Source organism: Dipodomys spectabilis, unplaced genomic scaffold (assembly GCF_019054845.1).
Source record: "Dipodomys spectabilis isolate Male_0828 unplaced genomic scaffold, ASM1905484v1 ptg000207l, whole genome shotgun sequence".
NCBI classification, from domain to species: domain Eukaryota; kingdom Metazoa; phylum Chordata; class Mammalia; order Rodentia; family Heteromyidae; genus Dipodomys; species Dipodomys spectabilis.
The window spans coordinates 11432628-11454356 of record NW_024870884.1 but is presented as its reverse complement, the minus strand read 5'-3'; the positions used below and the strand labels follow the sequence as shown (position 1 = coordinate 11454356).

The following is a 21729-nucleotide window of genomic DNA, read 5'->3' as shown; positions in this document are numbered from 1 at the left end:
TCTGAATAATAAGGAAACAATCCTGCATGCAGCAAAAATGAAGAAGGAGCTATACTACAACGGGAAAAAAATTAGAATCACTGCAGATCTCTCCACACAAACAATGAATGCAAGAAAAGCCTGGGAAAGCACCATACGAGCCCTGAGAGCCAATAACTGCCAACCCAGACTGATATACCCGGCAAAGCTAGCATTCACATTCGATGGAGAACTGAAAACTTTTAATAGCAAAGAAAAACTAAATGAATACATAAACATTAAGCCAGCATTACAAAGAATTCTAAGAGGGGGGACACAACCTGAAGAAAGCAACCAGGAACTGGGACCTGCCCCAAACAGGCATTACTCAAAGTCTAACTGAGCAAGCACAGGAGGAAAGGAAAGAAGAAAAACTTAGGAAAACGGAATGGCAGGGACAACAATGCATCTCTCTATACTTTCTCTTAATATAAATGGTCTGAATTCGCCAATTAAAAGAAAACGAACTGAGGACTGGATCAGAAAACAAGACCCATCCATCTGTTGCCTTCAGGAGACCCACCTCTCAGCCAAACATACAAACAAACTCAGAGTGAAGGGGTGGAAAAGGATCTACCAATCAAATTCCCCCAATAAGAAAGCAGGTGTAGCTATCCTGATATCTGACAAAATAAACTTTTCATTAAAATCAGTACAGAAAGACAAGGACGGACACTACATATTAATAAAGGGAACAATCCAAGAGGAGGATATAACCATCATCAACTTATATGCCCCAAATATCGGTGCACCCAGATATGTTAAACAAATGCTCTCAAACTTACAGAATAAAATAGATCCCAATACGATAATACTAGGAGACTTTAACACGCCACTCTCACCAAAGGACAGGTCTACCAACCAGAGGATTGGCAAAGAAGCTACCGAATTAAGTGAGGCCATACTTCAAGCGGAATTAACTGACATCTACCGAGTATTTCACCCTAAAACAACACAGTACACATTCTTCTCAGCAGCTCATGGAACTTTCTCCAAAATAGACCATATCATAGTTCATTCAAGGAACTTAAGCAAATACAAAGGGATCGACATAATCCCCTGTATCCTATCTGACCACAGTGGAATCAAGCTAGCTCTCAATAACAAAGCATACCGCAGAAATTTCTCTAATACATGGAAATTGAACAGCACACTCCTTAACAAGGCCTGGGTAACAGAAGAGATCAGAGAAGAAATAAAGCATTTCCTAGAACTCAATGAAAATGAAAACACCTCACAAAGAAACTTGTGGGACACAGCAAAAGCAGTCCTGAGGGGCAAATTTATTGCCCTCAGTGCCCACATCAAGAGAATGGAGACAGACCAAGTAAATAATCTCATGTTGCAACTAAAACAGCTAGAAAAACAAGAAAAAATGGGACCTAAAGATACTAGACGAAGCCAGATAACCAAATTGAGAGCAGAGATTAACCAATTAGAAAATCAGAAAACCATAACCAAAATAAACCAAACAAAAAGCTGGTTCTTTGAAAAAATAAACAAAATTGATGGCCCGTTGGCAAGATTAATTAAAAAAAGAAGAGAGGAAACCCATATTAATAGGATTAGGGATGCCACGGGAAACATCACAACACGTACCCAAGATATCCAAACAATTCTAACAGACTACTTTCAAAAGCTATACTCTCTAAAGGAAGAAAATCTGGCGGAAATGGATGCATTTTTAGAGAAATACAAGTTACCCAAACTGAGCAAAGAAGAAGTTAACCAATTAAATAAGCCAATATCCTATAATGAGATACAGGAAGCTATCAAAAGTCTTCCAACAAAAAAAAGCCCAGGACCAGATGGATTCACAGCAGAATTCTATAAGACCTTTAAAGAAGAACTAATACCCATACTCCTCAAGCTCTTCAGAGAAACAGAGAAGGAGGGAGCTATCCCAAACTCATTCTACGAAGCCAATATCACACTCATCCCCAAACCAGGCAAAGACCCAACCAAAAAGGAGAATTACAGGCCAATCTCCTTGATGAACACAGATGCAAAGATCCTTAACAAGATTCTAGCTAACAGAATCCAGAAACACATAAAAAAAATAATACACTATGATCAGGTAGGCTTCATCCCAGAGACACAGGGATGGTTTAACATACGTAAGTCAATAAATGTAATCCAGCATATCAACAGAGCCAAGGTCAAGAATCACATGATTATCGCCACAGATGCAGAAAAGGCCTTTGATAAAATTCAACATTCATTCATGCTAAAAGCTCTGGAGAAAATAGGAATAGAAGGAACATTTCTAAAAACAATAAAAGCCATTTATGACAGACCAATAGCCAATATTATACTTAATGGGGAAAAGCTACAACCAATCCTCCTAAAAACAGGAACAAGGCAAGGATGTCCACTGTCTCCACTCCTCTTCAACATAGTCCTAGAACCCTTAGCCAGGGCAATAAGGCAAGAAAAAGACATTAAAGGGATCTGCATAGGGAAAGAAGAAGTGAAACTATCCCTTTTTGCAGACGACATGATACTATACCTCCACGATCCCAAAAACTCCATCCCCAAACTTTTAGAAATCATAAGTCACTTCGGCAAAATAGCAGGATACAAAATAAACCCACAAAAATCAGTTGCCTTCCTATACACTGATAACGCACAGGAAGAGAGGGAAATAAAGGGAGCAACCCCATTCACAATAACCTCCCAAAAAATAAAATATTTAGGAATTAACCTAACCAAAGATGTAAAAGAACTATTTAATGAGAACTATAAAAAGTTAAAGAAAGAAATTGCAGAAGACACTAGGAAATGGAAAGACCTCCCATGCTCCTGGATAGGCCGACTTAATATAGTAAAGATGGTGATACTTCCAAAATTAATATACAAATTCAATGCAATTCCTATTAAAATCCCAATGACGTACATCACTGAAATACAGAAAACAGTCCAAAAATTTATATGGAACAACAAAAGACCTAGAATAGCCAAAACAATTCTAGGGGATAAAGACAATATGGGAGGGCTATCCATGCCGAACTTCAAACTCTACTACAGAGCTATAATCACAAAGACAGCATGGTACTGGCACAAAAACAGACCCGAAGACCAATGGAACAGAATAGAAGATCCAGATATAAATCCACAGGCCTACAGCCAGCTGATATTCGACAAAGGAGCCAAAGACATACAATGGAAGAAACACAGCCTCTTCAACCGCTGGTGCTGGGAAAACTGGGCAGCCACATGCAGAAAACTAAAAGTGGACCCCAGCCTATCACCATGCACCAACATCAACTCAAAATGGATTAAAGACCTTAACATTAAACCTGAATCTCTGAAACTACTGCAGGACAGAGTAGGAGAGACACTTGAACTAATAGGCACAGGAAGGAACTTCCTGAACAGAGTCCCAGGGTCACAACAAGTTGGAGAGAGACTCGACAAATGGGACTACCTTAAAATAAAAAGCTTCTGCACAGCTAAATCTATCGCAACTAAGCTAGAAAGACAACCAACTAATTGGGAAAAAATATTTACCAGCAATATATCAGACAAGGGGTTAACATCCTGTATATACAGGGAACTCAAGAAACTAATCCCTCCCAAACCTAACAAACCAATTACTAAATGGGCAAGGGAACTAAAGAGGGACTTCTCAAATGAAGAAATAAAAATGGCAAAGAAACACATGAGGAAATGTTCATCATCCCTGGTGGTGAAGGAAATGCAAATAAAGACAACCCTGAGATACCACCTTACCCCAGTCAGAATGTCCCACATCCACAAATCAGCCAACGACAAATGCTGGAGGGGATGTGGAGAAAGAGGAACCCTATTACACTGCTGGTGGGAATGTACACTTATACAACCACTTTGGAAAGCAGTCTGGAGGGTCCTTAGAAAGCTAAAGATTGACCTCCCTTACGACCCAGTCATACCACTTCTAGGCATCTACCCTGAACAACAGGAACCAATATACAAGGACACGTGCACCTCCATGTTTATTGCAGCACTGTTCGCAATAGCTAGGATATGGAAACAACCTAGGTGCCCCACCACAGATGAATGGATCCAAAAATTGTGGTATCTATACACAATGGAATATTATGCAGCCATTAGAAATGACAAAATAATGGCATTTGCAGGGAAATGGATGGAGCTAGAAGGAATCATGTTGAGCGAGGTAAGCCAAGAACGAAGAGACAAACGGTACATGGTCTCCCTCATAAGTGGATGCTAAATCCAAAAGGTTAGTGATACGACAAAACTAACAGGACTTAAGAAACAAAGAACTCCCGCTCATCTGGTTGAACCACTACTAAATATCCTCATGCTGCTGATCACAAATATGGTATATAACATGTGAACACTGTTATATATTACAGACTGTGGTAGACAATTTGCTCCAGGGAAGTTAGAATGAACTTGTGACTTTGAAATTATGTAATCATTTAATCACAATCAAAAAAAAAAAAAAAAAGAACCTCGGGGAAGGGAGGGAGGGAGGGGATGGTAGGGGGAAAACAATGGAGGGGGTAACAATGTTCAAGAGGAAGTGTACTCATAACCTCACTCATGTAACTGTAACCCTCTGTATAGTAGCTTTACAATAAAAAAATAAAATAAAAAAAAAAAAAAAAAAAAAACCCCAGGAGTAGAGCTCTGGCTCAAGTGGTAGAGCACTAGATTTGAGCAAAAGAAACTCAGATTATAGCATTCAGGCCCTGAGTTCAAGCCCCAAGATAAGCACGTGCGCGCATGCACGCGTGCACACACATACACACACACACAGTTAGAGGCACTTGCCTAGTAAATGTGAAGCCTAAAGTTCAAATCCCAGTATAAAAAAAAGGAATAGGTTAGGAGCTTGTGGCTCACAGCTATAATAGCTACTCAGAAGGCTGAGATCTGAGGATCACAGTTCAAAGCCAGCCAGGGCAGGAAAGTCCACGAGACTCTTATCTCCAATTAACTACCGGAAAACCAGAAGTGGCATTGAGGCTCAAAGTGGTAGAGTGCTAGCCCTTGAGAAAAAAAAGCTCAGGGACAGTACCCAGACCCTGAGTTCAAGCTCCTTGACAAGAAAAAGAAAGAAGGAAGGAAGTGGAACTGTAGCTCAAGTGATAGAGTGCTCACCTGGAGCTGAAGAGCTGAGGGACAGCGCCCAGGCCCAGAGTTGAAGCCCCAAGACCGACAAAGAAAAAGAAAAAGAAAGAAGGAAAGAAGGAGGGCTGGGAAGGTGGCTCAGTGGTAGAGCGCTTGCCTTGCATGCATGAGGCCCTGGGTTCGATTCCTCAGCACCACATAAAAAGAAAAAGCTGGAAGTGGCGCTGTGGCTCAAGTGGTAGAGTGCTAGCCTTGAGCTGAAGAGCTGAGGGACAGCGCTCAGGCCCACCACCAACAAAAAAAAAAGGAAAGAAAGAGAAAGAGAAGGAAGGCAGGAAGGCAGGAAGGCAGGAATGAAGGAGAAGGGGTGGGAGGGAGGGGAAGGGGAGAAAGAGAAAGAGAGGCGGGGAGGGGATGACCATATTCTCTGGTCATCCCACAACCATCACACAAGCAAACCTGCCTTACAATTTCAGCTTGTTCCTGTTTCCATTCCTCCTTCTCCAAGAAGACCACTGATATCACATAGGGATGGCATAAACAAAGGCTGAGGTTCAAATCAGAAAACAGAGGGGGAAGGCGGGCCTCCTCCAACTGCACGGGAGCCTGGTGGTACCCTGTGAAAGGCTGCCTTGCCCAGCAGTCCAGCAGGTCGCTCACGCGGACGTCATCAACGGGAAACTGGCAAAGCCCATGGACGACCATGCCAATTCCTGATTCTCATGAGTGGACTGAAGAGCTACTCTGTGGGGTTTCAATGACACCACTGTTTCCTCTTATCTGCCATCAAATGAGCCAGCTCATGTGGTGCCCCACTGCAGGAGATGTTTAGGATCACTCTTGGGCAGTCTAGGCTTAACTGTGATGTCTGATTACCCCCAAAGCATCCACTCACCCATATGGTTCACACAATTGGGCAGTGGGTCAGGGGCCACGCACTATGCCACAACACCACACAGGCAATACCAGTGGCAGCCAAGGTCCTTCCAATGATACCAGCACTGCCCACTGGAAAGGGGGTGGCTTTCTGATTCCCTTAGTATTTTAGGGGTTTTATATTTTCAAGTACTGAGAATCCAATCTAGAGTCATTCTTGCACATGCTACGTAAGCACTCTACCACTGGGCTCCATCCCTAGTACCTTCAGTTTATTTTATAGCTAAATAAACTATTGAAGTCCAAGAAGGAGAATGAGCACTGTTATGTTCACTTATGAGTAATATAAACCAACAAGTAAAGGGTCGTTTTCCTGTAAAATAATGTCCATAAAAAGCACCTATGAACACACTACATGAACATTATGAACATCATGAACACTATGAACATTTGCATGACACATCAACAAAGACAGAAAGCACACAGTGGCTAGGCCAGGCTATGGCTATGAGTGGGTACAGGGTATCTTTGAAGGATGGTGAAAATGATGTCAAATTAGATTTTAATGATAGATGCACAGGTCTATACTAAATATACTAAAAACTTAATATACTAAACTATATGCTTGGGCTGGGAAGGTGGCTCAGTGGTAGAGCACTTGCCTTGCATGCATGAGGTCCTGGGTTTGATTCCTCAGCACCACATAAGAAAAAAGAAAAAAGCCGGAAGTGGCGCTGTGGCTCAAGTGGTAGAGCGCTAGCCTTGAGCTGAAGAGCTGAGGGACAGCGCCCAGGCCCAGAGTTCAGGCCCCACGACCAGACCCAAAATAAATAAATAAATAATAAACTATATGCTTTATACAGCTATGCTTAAATAGGGGAGATCTCACATATTACCCTCATCAGAACAGCACAAGGCTAGAGAATTCCCAGGGAAATAGCTTCCCTCCCAGGGCTTCTCTCTTTTCCCCTGCTGTGGGGTCGCTGAGACCCTGGGTGGCAAGACAACTCAGCTGGCTGCCTGCGCCATTACCACACAAGGCTCCTGGAACTCGCCTCAAAGCTCATAATACAAGGTTCACACACTACTTGGAATTCTTTTTTTTTCTTTTTCTTTTGCCAGTCCTGGTGCTTGAACTCTGGGCCTGAGCGCTGTCCTTGAGCTTTTTTTTGCTCAAAGCTATCACTCTAATCACTTGAGTCACAGCACCACTTCCGGCTTTTTCGGTGTATGTGGTACTGAGGGATCGAACCCAGGGCCTCATGTATGCTAGGCAAGCAGTCCACCACTAAGCCACATTCCCAGCCCTGGAATTCTTAAATTAGAAAAACATTTTAAAAACAAGGGCAACCAGCAGTGTCAGAAACACGCAGGAATAGGTTTCATGTGGATGTGGATATGCATGGCAGAATTAAGTAGTAAACAGACAACAGGAACTCAAAGACTCTAAAACTTGACAAGCAGGGAACACAAACATCTGCGGGCAGGCAGCCCCTTCCTCTGGAGGGAGACACAGGCAGGCACAGGCACACCACAGAGGAAAGGACTGCTGTTACTAAGGCCAGCACTTTTGCCTAGGAAAGTTCTCAGGAAGACTTCCTGGGGCTTCCAGAAAGCAAGCAGTGGAGAGGAGTCATCCCTTCTTGCACAGTCCCAAGGCTCTTCCGTAGACCTAACAAACTGCCTCTGTTGGGGCCCCTTGCTTCCAGCAACATTTGACCGAGACAGGAAGAGGAAGCCCCTGCTGGCTACTGGGGATCAAGGGGAGGAGGAGGGAGAGGACACACATGTTCACCCAGACCCCTAGCTACCAACTCTCCTGCCCCAGCACAAATCTCCAGCTATTTTAGATAAGCTAATGGCTTCTGTTCCAGTGCCTCCCTTCCCTAGAATTCTATTCTGAATTCTCAATTTGCCACTTCTAGGGAGCCCCCCCCCTTCCAGTCCCCCAAAGATTGCTCATGAGTCCCAGGCTCCCATCTCAGGGGGTGTGAAAGAGGAGGTCCCTGGGACCATGGCTGAATGGAATAAGTAGGTCCCACAGCCATGCCCAGTAACACCACTTCTACAGTCTCAAGTCAAAAACCACAATTCAGGTAGGGGCACAGGGTAAATGCCAAGCTGATGGTATCTATTCTGGGGTAGAGGGCTGGAAAGGGGAATTCTACATTTTGCTTTCTCTCCCCGAAGCTGCTTCTTGAATCTTTTATCAAGATAACTACTTTCTACTTTTAACTCATATTAGACCCTAGGTATCCATGGCTACATGGCCAAGAATGCTCAAGACCCAAACTTCATTACTCTAAAACCCTCAAATTCACCCACACTGCACCTACAGAAGCTCTGAACATCCTTAACTTAAAACAAAAATCACTGCTGTTCACATGAATACTGCCCACCAAAAACCAATCTTCTTTCTTGTTCTTATCTCAAATGCTACAGATGCTTCATTCATTTTCCCCTAGCATAAAGACATGTGGACCTTCCAAAAGCTCCAAATTGTCTCTTCATCGCTTACATTAAGCTCACATACCCTTTAGGGGCTAGAAGACTCACCATTATTTTTACCTTGCTTTTTAGGCACCATTTGCTTTTTGGGAAAGGGGGAGGGGGAGGATACTGTATTTGCACAAAATTAATGGCAAAGAAACGTTAAGCAGATCACACAATGATGTGGACACCACGGCACTGACTGAGAACTCTGCATCAACTATGCTGCATAATTTAACATTTTTGGTTTAAATCTTTTTTAATATTTTGTCCACACTTGGTCAAAAACTTTGTGTGGTAAATCCAGATAAGGCAAGGCATTAGTGACTCATGCCTGTAATCCTTACTACTCAGGAAACTAAGATCTGAGAATCATAATTTGAAGCCAGCCTGGGCAGGAAAGTCCATGAGACACTTATCTCCAATGAACTACCAAATAGCTAGACATGGTGCTGTGGCTCAAAATGATAGAGCACTAGCCACGAGCATGAAAGCTCAGGGACAGTGCCCCGGCCCTGAGTTCAGGCCCAGGCTAACACAAAAAAGTAAGTAAATAAGTAAGCAAATAAATAAATAAATCCACAAATAAAGTGAGCTTACTATAATCCATTCCATTCATTAGAATACTCCACAATGAAAGAATAAACTAAGTGCATAGTTGGGGTTCACATTTACTCTCTATCTACAATCCTAGCTACTAGGGAGGCTGAGAATGAGAGGATCATAGTTCCAAGCAAGCTCAGGTAAAAAGTTAGCAAGACTCCATCTCAACAAAATAGTCAGGCATGGTGGTACACACCCATTACGTCAGAGGTATAAATAGGAGGATGAGGATGTAGGGAAAAAAAATGTAAAGCCCACTATTAAACCCCAGTATTGGAGAAAAGAAAAAAAAAAAAAAGCCGGGCACTAGTAGCTCACATCTGCAATCCTAGCTACTCAGGAGGCTGAGATCTGAGAATCTGAATTTGAAGCCACCCATGAGATTCTTATCTCCAATAAACTATTCAGAAAAAGTGCTGTGGCTCAAATGGTAGATGATTAGCCCTGAGCAAAAGAAGCTCAAGAATAGCACCCAGGCCCTGAGTTCAAGTCCGAGGATTGGCAAAAATAAATGAATGAATAGCAGGTGTAGATTTCATAGTGTATATTCCTCAACAAACAACTATTTTTGTTACTTGGTTTTTGGGGGTTTTTTTTTAATGGGATAGAGAAGGGAATGGAGTATAACTCCTAAGTACAGATTTTCTTTTGGGGTACTGAATGTGCTTTGGAGCTGAATAGAAACAATGTTTGCACAGCACTGTGAATGAAATGCACACTACTGAATCTGTACACTGCATTTAAAATGGTAAGCTTTATGTCAAGTGAATCTCACCTTAGTTGAAAGAAATTCTTCTTAAAAAGCAAGCAGAGAGCCAGGGGCACTGGTGGCTCACACCTATAATCCTAGCTACTCAAGAGACTGAGATCTGAGGACTGCAGTTCAAAGCCAGCCTAGGCAGGAAAGTCCGTGAGACTCTTATCTCCAATTAACCACCAGAAAACCAGAAGTGGTGCTGTGGCTCAAGTGGTAGAGTGCTTGCCTTGAGCTGAAGAGCTGAGGGGCAGCGCCCAGGCCCAGTTCAAGCCCCACAACAGACCAAAAAAAAAAAAAAAAGAGCAAGCTGAGAGAAAAAAAAAAAAAAACACCCAGAAAATTGGGTCCAGCCAAGTGCTAACCCAGAGCTTACTACCCCATGCCTCAGGCCCCATCCAGAGCCCCCAGGAGGAGAGACCCACTGCAGGCTTCTCCATGAACCAATACCACAGCCCTGGAGCCCACCTCAACTTCAGGGAAGGCCTTCCTCTCCCCCAGATTCTGGAAACCAGAGCTTGCTGACAGGCCTTGGAGTAGGCCAGGCAGAGCTGTACCGGCTGGAAACTCCAGATCCTCAACTTCCCCAACAGATATGGCTGCATTGGGGCAGGGGGGTGTGCAGGAACCGGGCCATGAAGATGGTATCCAATAAGGCTAAATTATCCACAAACACTCAGGCTGGATGCGGGTGAGGCTCTGCCAACCAGGGCCGTGGGGCTTGGGAGGGGGGTTGCCCCAGGGAGTAGAGAGAAGAATACCAACTTCAGGGGTCCGAGCCACTGCAGGGTGGCTGTGGAAGAGGACACAACTGGCCAGCCTGTCATAACCAGCAGAAGAGTTAACACTGTCATGAGGCTCTACAGTTCCAGCAAAAGGAAAAGGGGAGATGTTCCCCCTTTGAGCTTGCCAAACAGAATCTACTCTAGGAAGGGGCAGCACAGAATGGCACCGCCTGCAGGGCTGGCACGGCCTGGAGTTCAATAAGACATAGCAACTAGCCAGGTCCCAGGTCATCTGAGGACACCCACCACTCCTCCCTACACAGCCCCAGACCCAGTCTTGACCATTTCTCAGGGGATCCCCAGCTGGCTCGGCACCACATCCCTTTCTCCCAGAACCCCTGAAAGGCTCTGTTCTCTGGGCATCCCCCAGGGTCCACAGGGACATATCCAGTTTCCAGAACCCCAGTGTCTGTGCAAGAACCTGGCTGGCAGAAAACCCAGACCACTTGTGTCCCTCACCAGAATGTCCCAGCCCCAGTCCAGGCAGAACACTTCTCAGAGCCACTGCCAGTCCACAGGCCAGGTTCAGGAAATACCTAAGTACCTGAGGCTGCCACACCTTGGCCCAGTGGATCCTTCTAGAGAAGATGTGCAAACTCCTAGTCCTCTTGCAATGCCCACGTGTGTCACCTCCCTTCAGGTAAGTTGTTCCCTCGCTCCAGCTCCCGCCATGGACACCACCAACCTAGCTTACTGGACACCAGTGGGGTATGGTGCAGCACATACATGTACGTGTCTCATTCCTCACTCCTCTCCTGGAAGGGGCAGAATCTAATCCACATCTGGTGCCCCTGAACCTCATACTGAACCAGGAGCCAAGGACCCAAAATCAAGTACTAACACTGCTCATCCTTGAGGCATTCTTATAAGAGAATGTCACACAATTAAACAGAGAAATGGAGAGATTAAGTCTACTGCCTAAGGCCACACAGCCAGGGAGGGAGGGGAAGGAATCCAGACCCAGGTAGTATTTGTAGGGGAAGAGAGGAAGCTAGTCAGGGGAACAGCTGTCACGACAAGCTCTGGGTAGAATAAGAACTGGGGTATTTTTTACAAAAGCCAGTGATTTACCCACCAACTTCTCATTCCCAGGTCTCAGACAAAGGCCTGGGAACAGAATCAGGGCCCTCAGCCAGAGGAGCCAGTAGCTCCCAGCCCATCCCTATGCCACATGCCAGTTATAGGAAACATAAAAAGGCCGTCTGCAAAGAGCCTTGGTCTGGTATGAGGAGAGGCAGGGCTGTCCACTGGAAAGCCAGAACCATGATTTGGGGCTATTCTTAGCAAACCACTGGCTCCCCTCCCAGAGGCCCAGCAGGCAGCAGGCCCAAGCTTCTACACACCCAGCCTGCCATTTCCTGACCCTGCCCGGAGGTCCCCCAGGGCCAGGAGGGGCTGGTGGGCTGGGAAGACAAAGTGCTCCAACTTTCACATCAGAGCTGCCCAGACCCCCAGAACAGGCACCTGGCTGCTGAGGAAGCCCAGAAGTCTTGGCGACCCAGGGAGGCTCTGATCAGTGCCCCCATGCTGACTGAGTGCCACATGTCTTCCATTGACTTTCACCCATTAACCCTCCAACATCCCCAAGGGCTGGAGTTACTGGCCCCACTTAAAGATGAGGCAATAAGACATGAAGTAACTTGCTTAATGTTACAAGCAAGGTCACACAAGCGATTAATGTCACATTGTATCTAGGATCTGGGCTGGCTCCCAGCTGCCAAGTTGGGCTAGAAAGGCCCCTGCCCAGTCCAAGCCCAGAGTAGGAAGGGAAGGCATCCATGCCAGGGGCAATGGCTCATCACAGACCCATTTGTATATCTGCAGAAAAGGAGGGAGGGGGCCAGGGAGATCCATCCTTGCCAGACCTGCAAGCTTGGGTCCAACAGGAAAATCCCACAGCCAGGTTCTTCCGAGATCCTGGGGCCACCTCGCCCAACTTAGGGAAGCCCAGAGGGCCAGAGAAGGGAATAATCAAAGATTCAAAAATCTCCTGTTGGGGGGCTGGGAAGGTGGCTCAGTGGTAGAGTGCTTGCCTTGCATGCATGAGGCTCTGGGTTCGATTCCTCAGCACCACATAAGCAAAAAGAAAAAAGCCGGAAGTGGCGCTGTGGCTCAAGTGGTAGAGTGCTAGCCTTGAGCTGAAGAGCTGAAGGACAGCCACCCAGGCCCAGAGTTCAGGCCCCACGACTGGACCCAAAAAAAAAAAAAATCTCCTGTTGGTGCCAGTGGCTCACACAGGTAATCCTAGCTACTCAGGAAGCTGAGAACTGAGGATTTCAGTTTGAAGCCAGGCGGGGCTGGCTTCAAAGTCTATGAGACTCTTCAATTACTCACAGAATTAATTAATCAGGAAGTGGGGCTGTGGCTCAAGTGGTAGAATGCTAGCCTTTGAACCAAAGGAGCTTAGGGACACAGCCTAGACCTAGAGTTCAAGCATCAGGATGGGAACAGGCAGGGACACCACCTTCTGTTGGTGGTGGTCTGTAATTTGCAGGATAACTCAATATAAAGCAGTAAGTGGAGCTCATTGGGGTCCCCAAATCAACCCCAAAGTGGGAGTCTAAAAATGAAGCCACACAACAAGAGCCCTTGTCTCACCACCACCTCAAACAGGACAATGTCTGGAACACAGGAGTCACACATAGGACCTGTGATGACACAGCAAAGTGTCCCGCGGACTCCATCTCTAACCCCACCCCCACCCCCCAACCCTCATACCTCTGTTGAGTATCTCCCCTGGGAGCCTAGGTGTGCTTAGGTCAGCTCACCTTCCTGTCTGTGTCCTAGTGGGTTCACTTGTGTATCTGCCTATACTTACACATCTGCCTCCTATGTGGGTAGACTCAAGTCCCAGGATGGTATAGACCCTTTCCATACATGTCTATGGCTCAGATGTGGGTCCCGCTGACATGTTCATATTCAACTGTCCCTGCATGTTTCTATGTCCCTACACTGCCTGTCCATCACATTGTCTTCCCACGCCCAGTCTCCTATACACACATGACCAGTTCTTCTCTGACTCTGCCCACACGATCTCGTCTCTACTTGCATAGGCATCCCAACCTGTGCCTGGGTGACCTGATCTGTGTGTGCACCTGTTGGAGGAGGGTGGGTGTGTTACCACAATGCTGGCCAAGGGCTTCTGCAAGCTCAGCAACTCCCACTCCCAGAGCAGAACCCAAGGCCATGGGCACGCATGTACTGCCACCTCCACAAAGGGTGCTCTGCCAGGGACAAGGGGGAAGGGCTGAGCTGCAGATACAGCAGACGCTGGAAGAGAGATCAGAGCTGTCCCAGGCTCCACCCTGCACAGTCCAACCCCAAGGAAAGGAGCGCACCCTAGCACCTTGGGTCTGTCTGCCCTCACAGGAAACCACGTCTGGTCCATGGCCTCCCCTCTCTACCCCCAGGCATGGAAGCTCTTCAGAAAGGAAGTGAGGACTTCCTCCTGCTGGCTTAATCTCCTATAGGGCTGGCTTTAAAACCCCCAAACCCCAGGAGTCCCAGAGCAGCTAGCAGAGTCCTATGCTCAGTCTGACTGGAGAAACCAAATGGGTTTTGAGCCCCTAAGACTAAACAAAATCTGGGAGTAGAGGTAGGACCTCCAAAACTCTCCATAGCCTTGGAAATGGAGGTCCTGACAATGCAGATGAAAAAGGAGGATGGGATACAACGAGACCCCTGAAACACATTCACAAGGCTGCCTGAGACCTAGACCCCAGTGTGGCAGCAGTAGGGAAACCTGCATCACTGCACCAATGATCCATGCCTACACAAGCCTCCTGGCATTCCCTCTGACATCAGTCCGGGATTGGCATCAAAACTCTTCATCCAAAGACGTCTTGTGTTTGTCTTGTCTTCCCCCTATAGGGCCAAGCCACTTAAGGATAGAAGCGCGCGGGGGTGGGGGGGGGGGGTGGGGGGGGGGTGGTGTCTTCCCACTACCCAACCTCCCCTGGCCTGGCCCAGAGCCCAGCATCCAACAGGTGTTGAGTCACTGGGGCTATATGCTCTTGCAAGGCTGATGCCAGGGACTCTGGTCAGGATAAGAGAGCTGCCCCCAAGCTTCCCGAGCCAGACCGGGGGGCTTTTCTCCCATGTCTGATTTCTCTGGGCAGCACTCCAACCATCCTGGTCTCGGAAGTTGAAACCCGGACGGTTCCCCCTTCCTGCCCCCCAGAACAGAAAAAGAGGGTCCCACAGAACCAGCCATAAAACCTGTGCCCGCTAAGGGCCTCAAGCGCCCTACAAATGATCCTGGAGACGCCATCTCTGGACTTCGCAGTAAACCCACGCTCCCGGCCTAACCATTAAAGTGGAGGTGTCGCAGTCCACGTCGCCCCCAGTTCAAAGGGGAACCTCAGGTCAGGGGTCCAGCCCAGAGGCCCACGTACAAGCCCCTGGAGAACCGCTCTCTTCAGTCTGCGGGGTCCCGCCTGCCCCAGGGCGAGTTTGGGGGAGTGGGAAGGGGGGGTCCCTGAACCTCTCTTCGCCGGGGGCTGGGTAGTGAGTGCGTGGCCTCCGATACGCCCTCCCCGAGCCGATCCCGGGCCCGCACGCGTCGGTACCTGCCAGCCCGCAGCGCCCGGGGACATCCGTGCAGCAGTGGCCGGCGCGCCGCGCCCGAATTGCGGGCGCCGAGTCAGGCAGTGGCGGGGCGCTCCCCGCGCGGGCTCCGGCTGGATCCCCGATTCCCCCGCTCCTCGACTTCCTCAGCCCATCCGGGGGCGGAGGCGGCTCCCGCGGCAGGCGGGGCGGGTGCTGCACGGGGCGAAAGCGCGAGAGCCGAGCCCGCGCCGCCCGCGCCGTTCGCTGCGCGCTCGGCCAGTGCGCGCCGCGCCGCGGCCCCGCGCCCGCGTCCCCCCACGCCGGGGGCGGACCCGGCCGGGCCGCCAATCACCGCGCCCGCCGCCGCGGCCCGGGCCCGCCGGAGCCCCGGCCCCTCCGCCAAGGGGGGCGGGGGGCTCGGATTTAAAGACACACTCACCCAAGTCTGGGCGCGCGCTCGGCATGCCAGAGCCGCCCATCTACCGGGGCTGGAAACCGCTGTGCCCGACTTCCCGGCCTGCTTCCTCCCTCCGCTGGAGGAGACTGCCCGGGAAGTCAGTTCCTCTTCCCTCGTCCTGAGCTCGGCTGGTTCTGGAAGATACCCAATCCCCACATCCAGCCTCAAAAATGTAAACGCTTGTGGGCGCCACACCCCCATCCCGGACTCCAGCTGCGGGGAGATGGCGGACCCGGCTTCCCTCGACCCCCGCTGTCTGGTTTTTAAAGCCAGGCTGAGCCTCAGAGGGAACGAGCTTCTGAACTCTGGAACTAGTCTCGCTGGGTAGTGCAACCTGAGCTAGAGATTGACATCTCTGGGTTCGACTCACTCCAGGTGTTCAAGGACGAGCCCCTCAAGAGTAGACAGTCGGAACAACTGTGGGCTTCTAAGCCCCGGACTTCCAGGGGAACGAGCCCAGAGGCTGAAAGGGATCGACAGGGCAGGAACGCAAAGAGAAAGGGACCCAGGTCCCGCTGCAAGCAGTGATGTGTCCCATGAAGCCTTTCAGCCTAACAGAGCCATTCTGGCTCGCACTGGGCTTCAGCCCACCCCCATGACACCTCTGCTGAGACCAGCCCTGGGCTCACGCGCCCCCGCTGGCACCCACGTGGGCACTCACTGCTGCTTCCTCTCCGGGAGACCTGCTTTGTTGTTTGTTGAGTCACTTCCGCCCTCTCTCCACTCCACGCTGGGGAAATCCTTCTTCCTCGCCTGTCACTACCTGTCTAACCCCAAAATCAGAGCTAGTAGGGGAGTCCAACCTGCTGGGGAACCTATGAGCCCAGAATGAAGGCTTAAAAGTCAGGCCAGGGAAGATCTAGCCCAATAGGGAAAGGCGTTCACAACCCCAAGACCATCTAAAGATGGTCTAAAGACACCTGGCTGATTATTCTGTCTCTGTGTGTGCATGCTGAGGCTTGAACTCAGGGCACTGCCCCTTAGCTTTTTTTGCTCAAGGCTGTAGTTCTACCACTTAAGCCACACCTCCACTTCTGGCTTTTTGATGGCTAATTGTAGATAAGAGTCTTACAGACTTTCCTACCTAGGCTAGCTTTGAACCTCGATCCTCAGTAGCTAGGATTACAAGTGACTCAGTACTTAGCTTATTATCCTATTTTACTGCATTAGGGAAATCCCAGCCCAAGGACCACTTGCCGTCTCAGGCTTCCTCGTGCCCCACCCACCATATATATAAGGGGAGGAGCAAAGCCCAGGAGGGGCCTAAAGAAGCAGGTGAACCTTGGGCCCAGCAGAGCTCACCTCAGAGGGGTTGACAGTTCCTGGCTGTGTGCTCTAGAGGGGACAGGGTAAAATAAGCTGATCTTCAAGTTCTTCATGGGTAAGTGGGCCCATACTCCCTGGGTGAGGTGTTTGAGGAGCCAATGAGCTGGGGCCCTGATGCCTGTGTATTAGTGTGACACGTTGTAGTGCTCCAACCTTGGACATCATTCTCCTCCATCCTCCTCTTGCCCCTGCTCCATGTCCCACCTCACTGGGCTCCTCTCCAACTGATGCACTTGCCATTCTTGAGGATGCATTTCAAGACAATATGCTCCTTGTGGCCAGGATGAAGGCAAGAGCATGAATGGACACACACACACACACAACACCCACATGCACTTGCTAGGACCAGACCACCTGCCTCTCTAGTCTGAGGGTAGAAACATCTTTGATCTATCTCTTGGTGCCAGTACCTGCCTGCCACATCTTCATTCATTCCTTTGTATTCAGCATGCACACAGCAGGTGTTTCTGTTGAACCTAGCAGAGAAAAGCCCAGAGCAGAGACGTCCATAGGAACACAATGATCACAGGCCTTCTGGCTCTCAGCTACCAGCCTCAGAACTCAGCTGACACACAGACCCCAGACATAAATGTTTTAGAAGTGTCTCAGGGACAGACTACAGACTGCATGCAAACCACAGTGCCCAGCCTTACCAGCCCCCCTCACCCCCTTGGGGTCTGCTTAGTCCTTGCTCAAAGCAGCAAGTCCTGCTGCCCCAGCCATGAGGAGCTGGAGAGAGGAGTGGGAAGAGGAGTTCCCACAACCACACAAAAGCCTTCAGAACCAGATTCGTCCACCATGGGTAAATGGTGAGAGAGAAGAGCTCATAGAGCAGCCTGGCTACACAGAGGAGCCACACTGTCCTCTCTCCTGAACCTGGCAGAAAAAAAGAATCAGGAAGCTGGTTCTCTCCTCTCTGTAGAGCCAATCTGAACCTTTCAAACAGCAGCAGAAGCTCCGGAGATGCTGGATGCAGGCGCTCAGAGCAAAGCCCAGGAATTCAGAAAGCAGAGGGCTCAGAACCCACCCCCACTCACCCAGCCACCCCCCACTTCTACCTCCTACACATTCTAATACTGAGACACCATCTTGTTACCTAGAGAAGGCCGGGGGCCTTGTATAGGTGCATGCTGTGGGGAACATGTGTGTGCAGCCTGTGTTCGTGTTGCTCATGGAGGAACTTGTACAGGGATGTGAATTGCATGTTTGTGTGAAGGTGGTCCATGGATTCACAACTATGTGTATGTGTGTATATGTCTGTGTTGTGTGTGCAGCACCCACAGAGCACCCCACCATAATCCAAAGCCAGAAGTGCTGCGGTTTGCAAAGAATAATGAGTAATCCCAGTACTTACGCATCAGCTTCCTCTTCCTGGAGGGTGGCCTGTGGCTGTCCACAGCCTCTTCAGCTCAAACCAGGTGCTGGTGCTCTAAAGAGAGAGAGAAAGCGAGGTCAGGGAAGAGACTGGCTCCCAGATTCAGTCCTTAGGCAGAAAATGTAAGCTGTGGGAATCCCAGATTCTCGTGGGAACACACAAGCCAAGAGTTATTTCCTGACAGGCACAAATGACTTGCTGGAAGACAGAAGAGCTGAGTCTAAACCAACAAAGATGTGACTTGACAAACAATGTGAAACAGGCATACTGTTCTTCTCAGCTCCCCACTCCCCACCAAGCCCAACAGGGCTGGAAACACCAGGCCCAAGGAGTAGGTGGTGTCAAGTCGGTGGCAACGTGGCCTTGCTCTATGAGACCACATTACTGTCATCTGGGCCCAGCAGGGTGTGTCTCAGTAGCTTCCCCCTGAGTTGGGGGGTCTCTGAGTGTCAGTGAATTCATCCCAGCCACTTGAGTCCAAATCCAGAGGGATTCTCTGGCTACCCTGGCCATCCTCTATAGCAGGCCCACAGCCCCATCTCCAGGAATCACCTTCAAGCCTGCTGTGTGCGATCCAGGGGTTAAAGATGAGGGCTCAGAGCTGGGCAAATCTGAGCCTGGATCTAATAACACTTACCGTGCATGCTACCATATTTTCTTCAGACTCCTGGATTCAAAAATGGCTGTAAGAGCAGTTCTCGCTTCCTGAGAATGTCTGGGGGTCTAAGGGGGGCCTGGCACTCAGCCAGGGCTGACTGGTAGCAGCTGTTACTGTCATTGCCACAGAGCCCACACTGGGTCCTACAGTCTCCAGGCTGAAGAACCCTCCTCCTCCTCCTCCTCCTCTTCTTTTTCTTTTTTCTTTTTTTGTCAGTCATCAGCCTGAACTCTGGGCCTGGGTGCTGTCCCTCAGCTCTTCAGCTCAAAGAGAACATTCTACCACTCAAGCCATAGCACCACTTCCAGCTATTTCTGCTTATGTGGTGCTGAGGAATTGAACCCAGAGCCCTATGCATGCAAGGTAAGCACTCTACCACTGAGCCACCTTCCCAGCCCTTTTTTCTTCTCTTTCTTCTCCTCTTCTTCCTTTTCCATGCAGTCTTCTCTTGATGCTTCCCTCACCTGCCCACAGGATCTCTAGCTGCTCTGACTCCTCTCAGTCACTTTCCTGCTAGGACCTGGAACCAGAACCCCCTGCCCAATGATGTCCAATCTGCAGAATTAGTGATTGTATCATATCATACATACCTTCCTTTGGGCCTAAGCCAGGAATCTTCATTTCTCTCCCAAGTTCACCCATAAGGTTCAAATTGTTCAAAACTGAGGTTCAGACTTTTTCCTTCCTTTCTTTTTTGCTCTCTCTTTCATTCCTTCTCCCCTCTCTTTCTTTCTTTTCGTTCTTTTTCATTTTTGTACTGCTGGAACCCAGAGCTAAGCAATCACTTTTGCATTAAACCATATCCCCAAGCCCCTCAAACTTTCTCTTTTTTTTTTTTTTTGTCAGTCACAGGCCTGATCTCTGGGCCTGGGCACTGTCCCTCAGCTCTTCACCTCAAGGCTAGAGTTCTACCACTTGAGCCACAGTGCCACTTCCGGCTTTTTCTGCTTATGTGGTGCTGAGGAATTGAACCGAGGGCCTCATGCATGCAAAGCAAGCACTCTATCACTGAGCCACCTTCCCTATCCCCCTCAAACATTTTTGGCCAAGACCCAAAAGTAAGAAATACATTTTACACTGGGACCAGCTACACAGTTAAGTGAATATGTGTGGGTTTCACCAAGGCAAAGCTTACTTAGCCTTACCACAGTGTATTTACACTCCATCTCACCCTGCTTTTCGTGGTTACTGCTGCCTGTAGTGCCCTCTGTTGATCCTGCCTGTGACCTGCAACTTGAACATGCCAAAGGCCCTGGATATCAGAAGAGGGCAGAGGATGATTGTCTCCACAATAACTTTCAAGTACTACAAGTTTTTTGTTGTTGTTGTTGTTGTTCAGTCGTGGGGCCTGAACTCTGGGCCTGGGTGCTGTCCCTCAGCTCTTCAGCTCAAGGTTAGTGCTCTACCACTTGAGCCACAGCACCACTTTCGACTTTTTCTGCTTATGTGGTGCTGAGGAATCGAACCCAGGGCCTCATGCATGCAAGGCAGGCACTCTACCACTGAGCCACCTTCCCAGCCCCATCAAGTCCTACAAGCTGTATCAGAGCAGGAGAGGAGGGGGAGAGAAGTGGTGGCTCATTCATTCAACCAGGCTCTCAAGTGAGTCAGCACACACCGCAGAGCCCTTTCTGCATGCACTGCCCTGTTGCTGAGTAAGGCAGGCAGCCCTGGCTTTCTGCAGCTGCCTTTTGGTGGGTAGAAGGGATGACAAAGGGCCGCTTCTTCTGGTCCCCACTGAGCTGTTTGGAGAAAGAGAAGGTTTTCTCAGCTCCTCTCAAGCATCTGAGCACCTGGTCACATTGTTCTTTAAACACGTGGCTATGCAGCCAAACTCAGGTGTCTCGTGCCTGTCATCCTAGCTACTCAGGAGGCTGAGATCTGAGAATTGTAATTCAAAGCCAGCCAGGCAGGGCTGTTCTCATTTGCCTGAGATCATACCTCTAAATAGCAGAAATTCAAAGTCAGGTCTCTCTAATGTAGAAGGCTGAAACAAACCATCCCACATTGGTTTTTGTTTTTTGGTAGGTCATGGGGAGCTTGAACTCAGGGCTTGGGTGCTGTCCCTGAGCTCTTTTGCTCAAAGCTAATGCCTCTACCATTTTGAGCCGCAGTTCCACTTCTGGTTTCCTGGTGATTAATTGGAGATAAGAGTCTCACAGGCTAGGCATCAGTGGCTCATGCCTGTAATCCTAGCTACTCAGGAGGCTGAGATCTGAGGATCACGGTTCAAAGCCTGCCTGGGCAGAAAAGTCCATGAGACTCTTATCTCCAATAAACCACCAGAAAACCAGAAGTGGCACTGTGGCTCAAGCAGTAGAGTGCTCACATTTGGCATAGGGACAGCGCCCAAGCCCAGAGTTCAAGCCCCACAACCGACCCCCCTTTCCCCCCAAAAAAAACCCAAACAAGTAGTCTCAGACTTTCCTGCCTGGGCTGGCTTTGAACTGTGATCCTCAGATATCAGCCTCCTTAATAGCTAGGATTATAGGTATGAACTACCAGTATCTGGCTATCCTATATTGTTAGAGCTGGCAGTACCCTTGCGTGGCCCCTGCTTTATGTCAGGCTGGTCTAGAAGGCCAGGCATCCTTGCTCAGCCAGTGGTCCTCCTTGCTTTCCCAGCACTCTGTTCCGATCCTCATGACTGCAGAGAAAACATTGTTCTGAGATCCTCTGCTCTGCTTCCCATGAGGGCAGGGAAAGACCTTGTTTGGCTCTGTAACACAGGTCAGGTACACAGGTGTCAGCTACCCAGCA

At 48.8% G+C, this 21729-nt stretch overlaps 1 protein-coding gene across 2 annotated transcripts in view; it reads right to left on the bottom strand.

The window, feature by feature from the left end:
- Nucleotides 1–15700, bottom strand: part of Pald1 (phosphatase domain containing paladin 1) — a 66673-nt gene extending 50973 nt beyond the window's left edge. Inside the window, exon 1 of one of the 2 annotated variants that reach the window (XM_042696491.1) lies at nucleotides 15593–15700. The gene's annotated coding sequence lies outside the window, so the exon portion shown is untranslated. Of the gene's footprint in view, nucleotides 1–15173; nucleotides 15371–15592 lie in introns of those variants that run through there. The other variant, XM_042696490.1, reaches the window with a different exon arrangement.
- Nucleotides 15701–21729: the final 6029 nt, after the last annotated feature.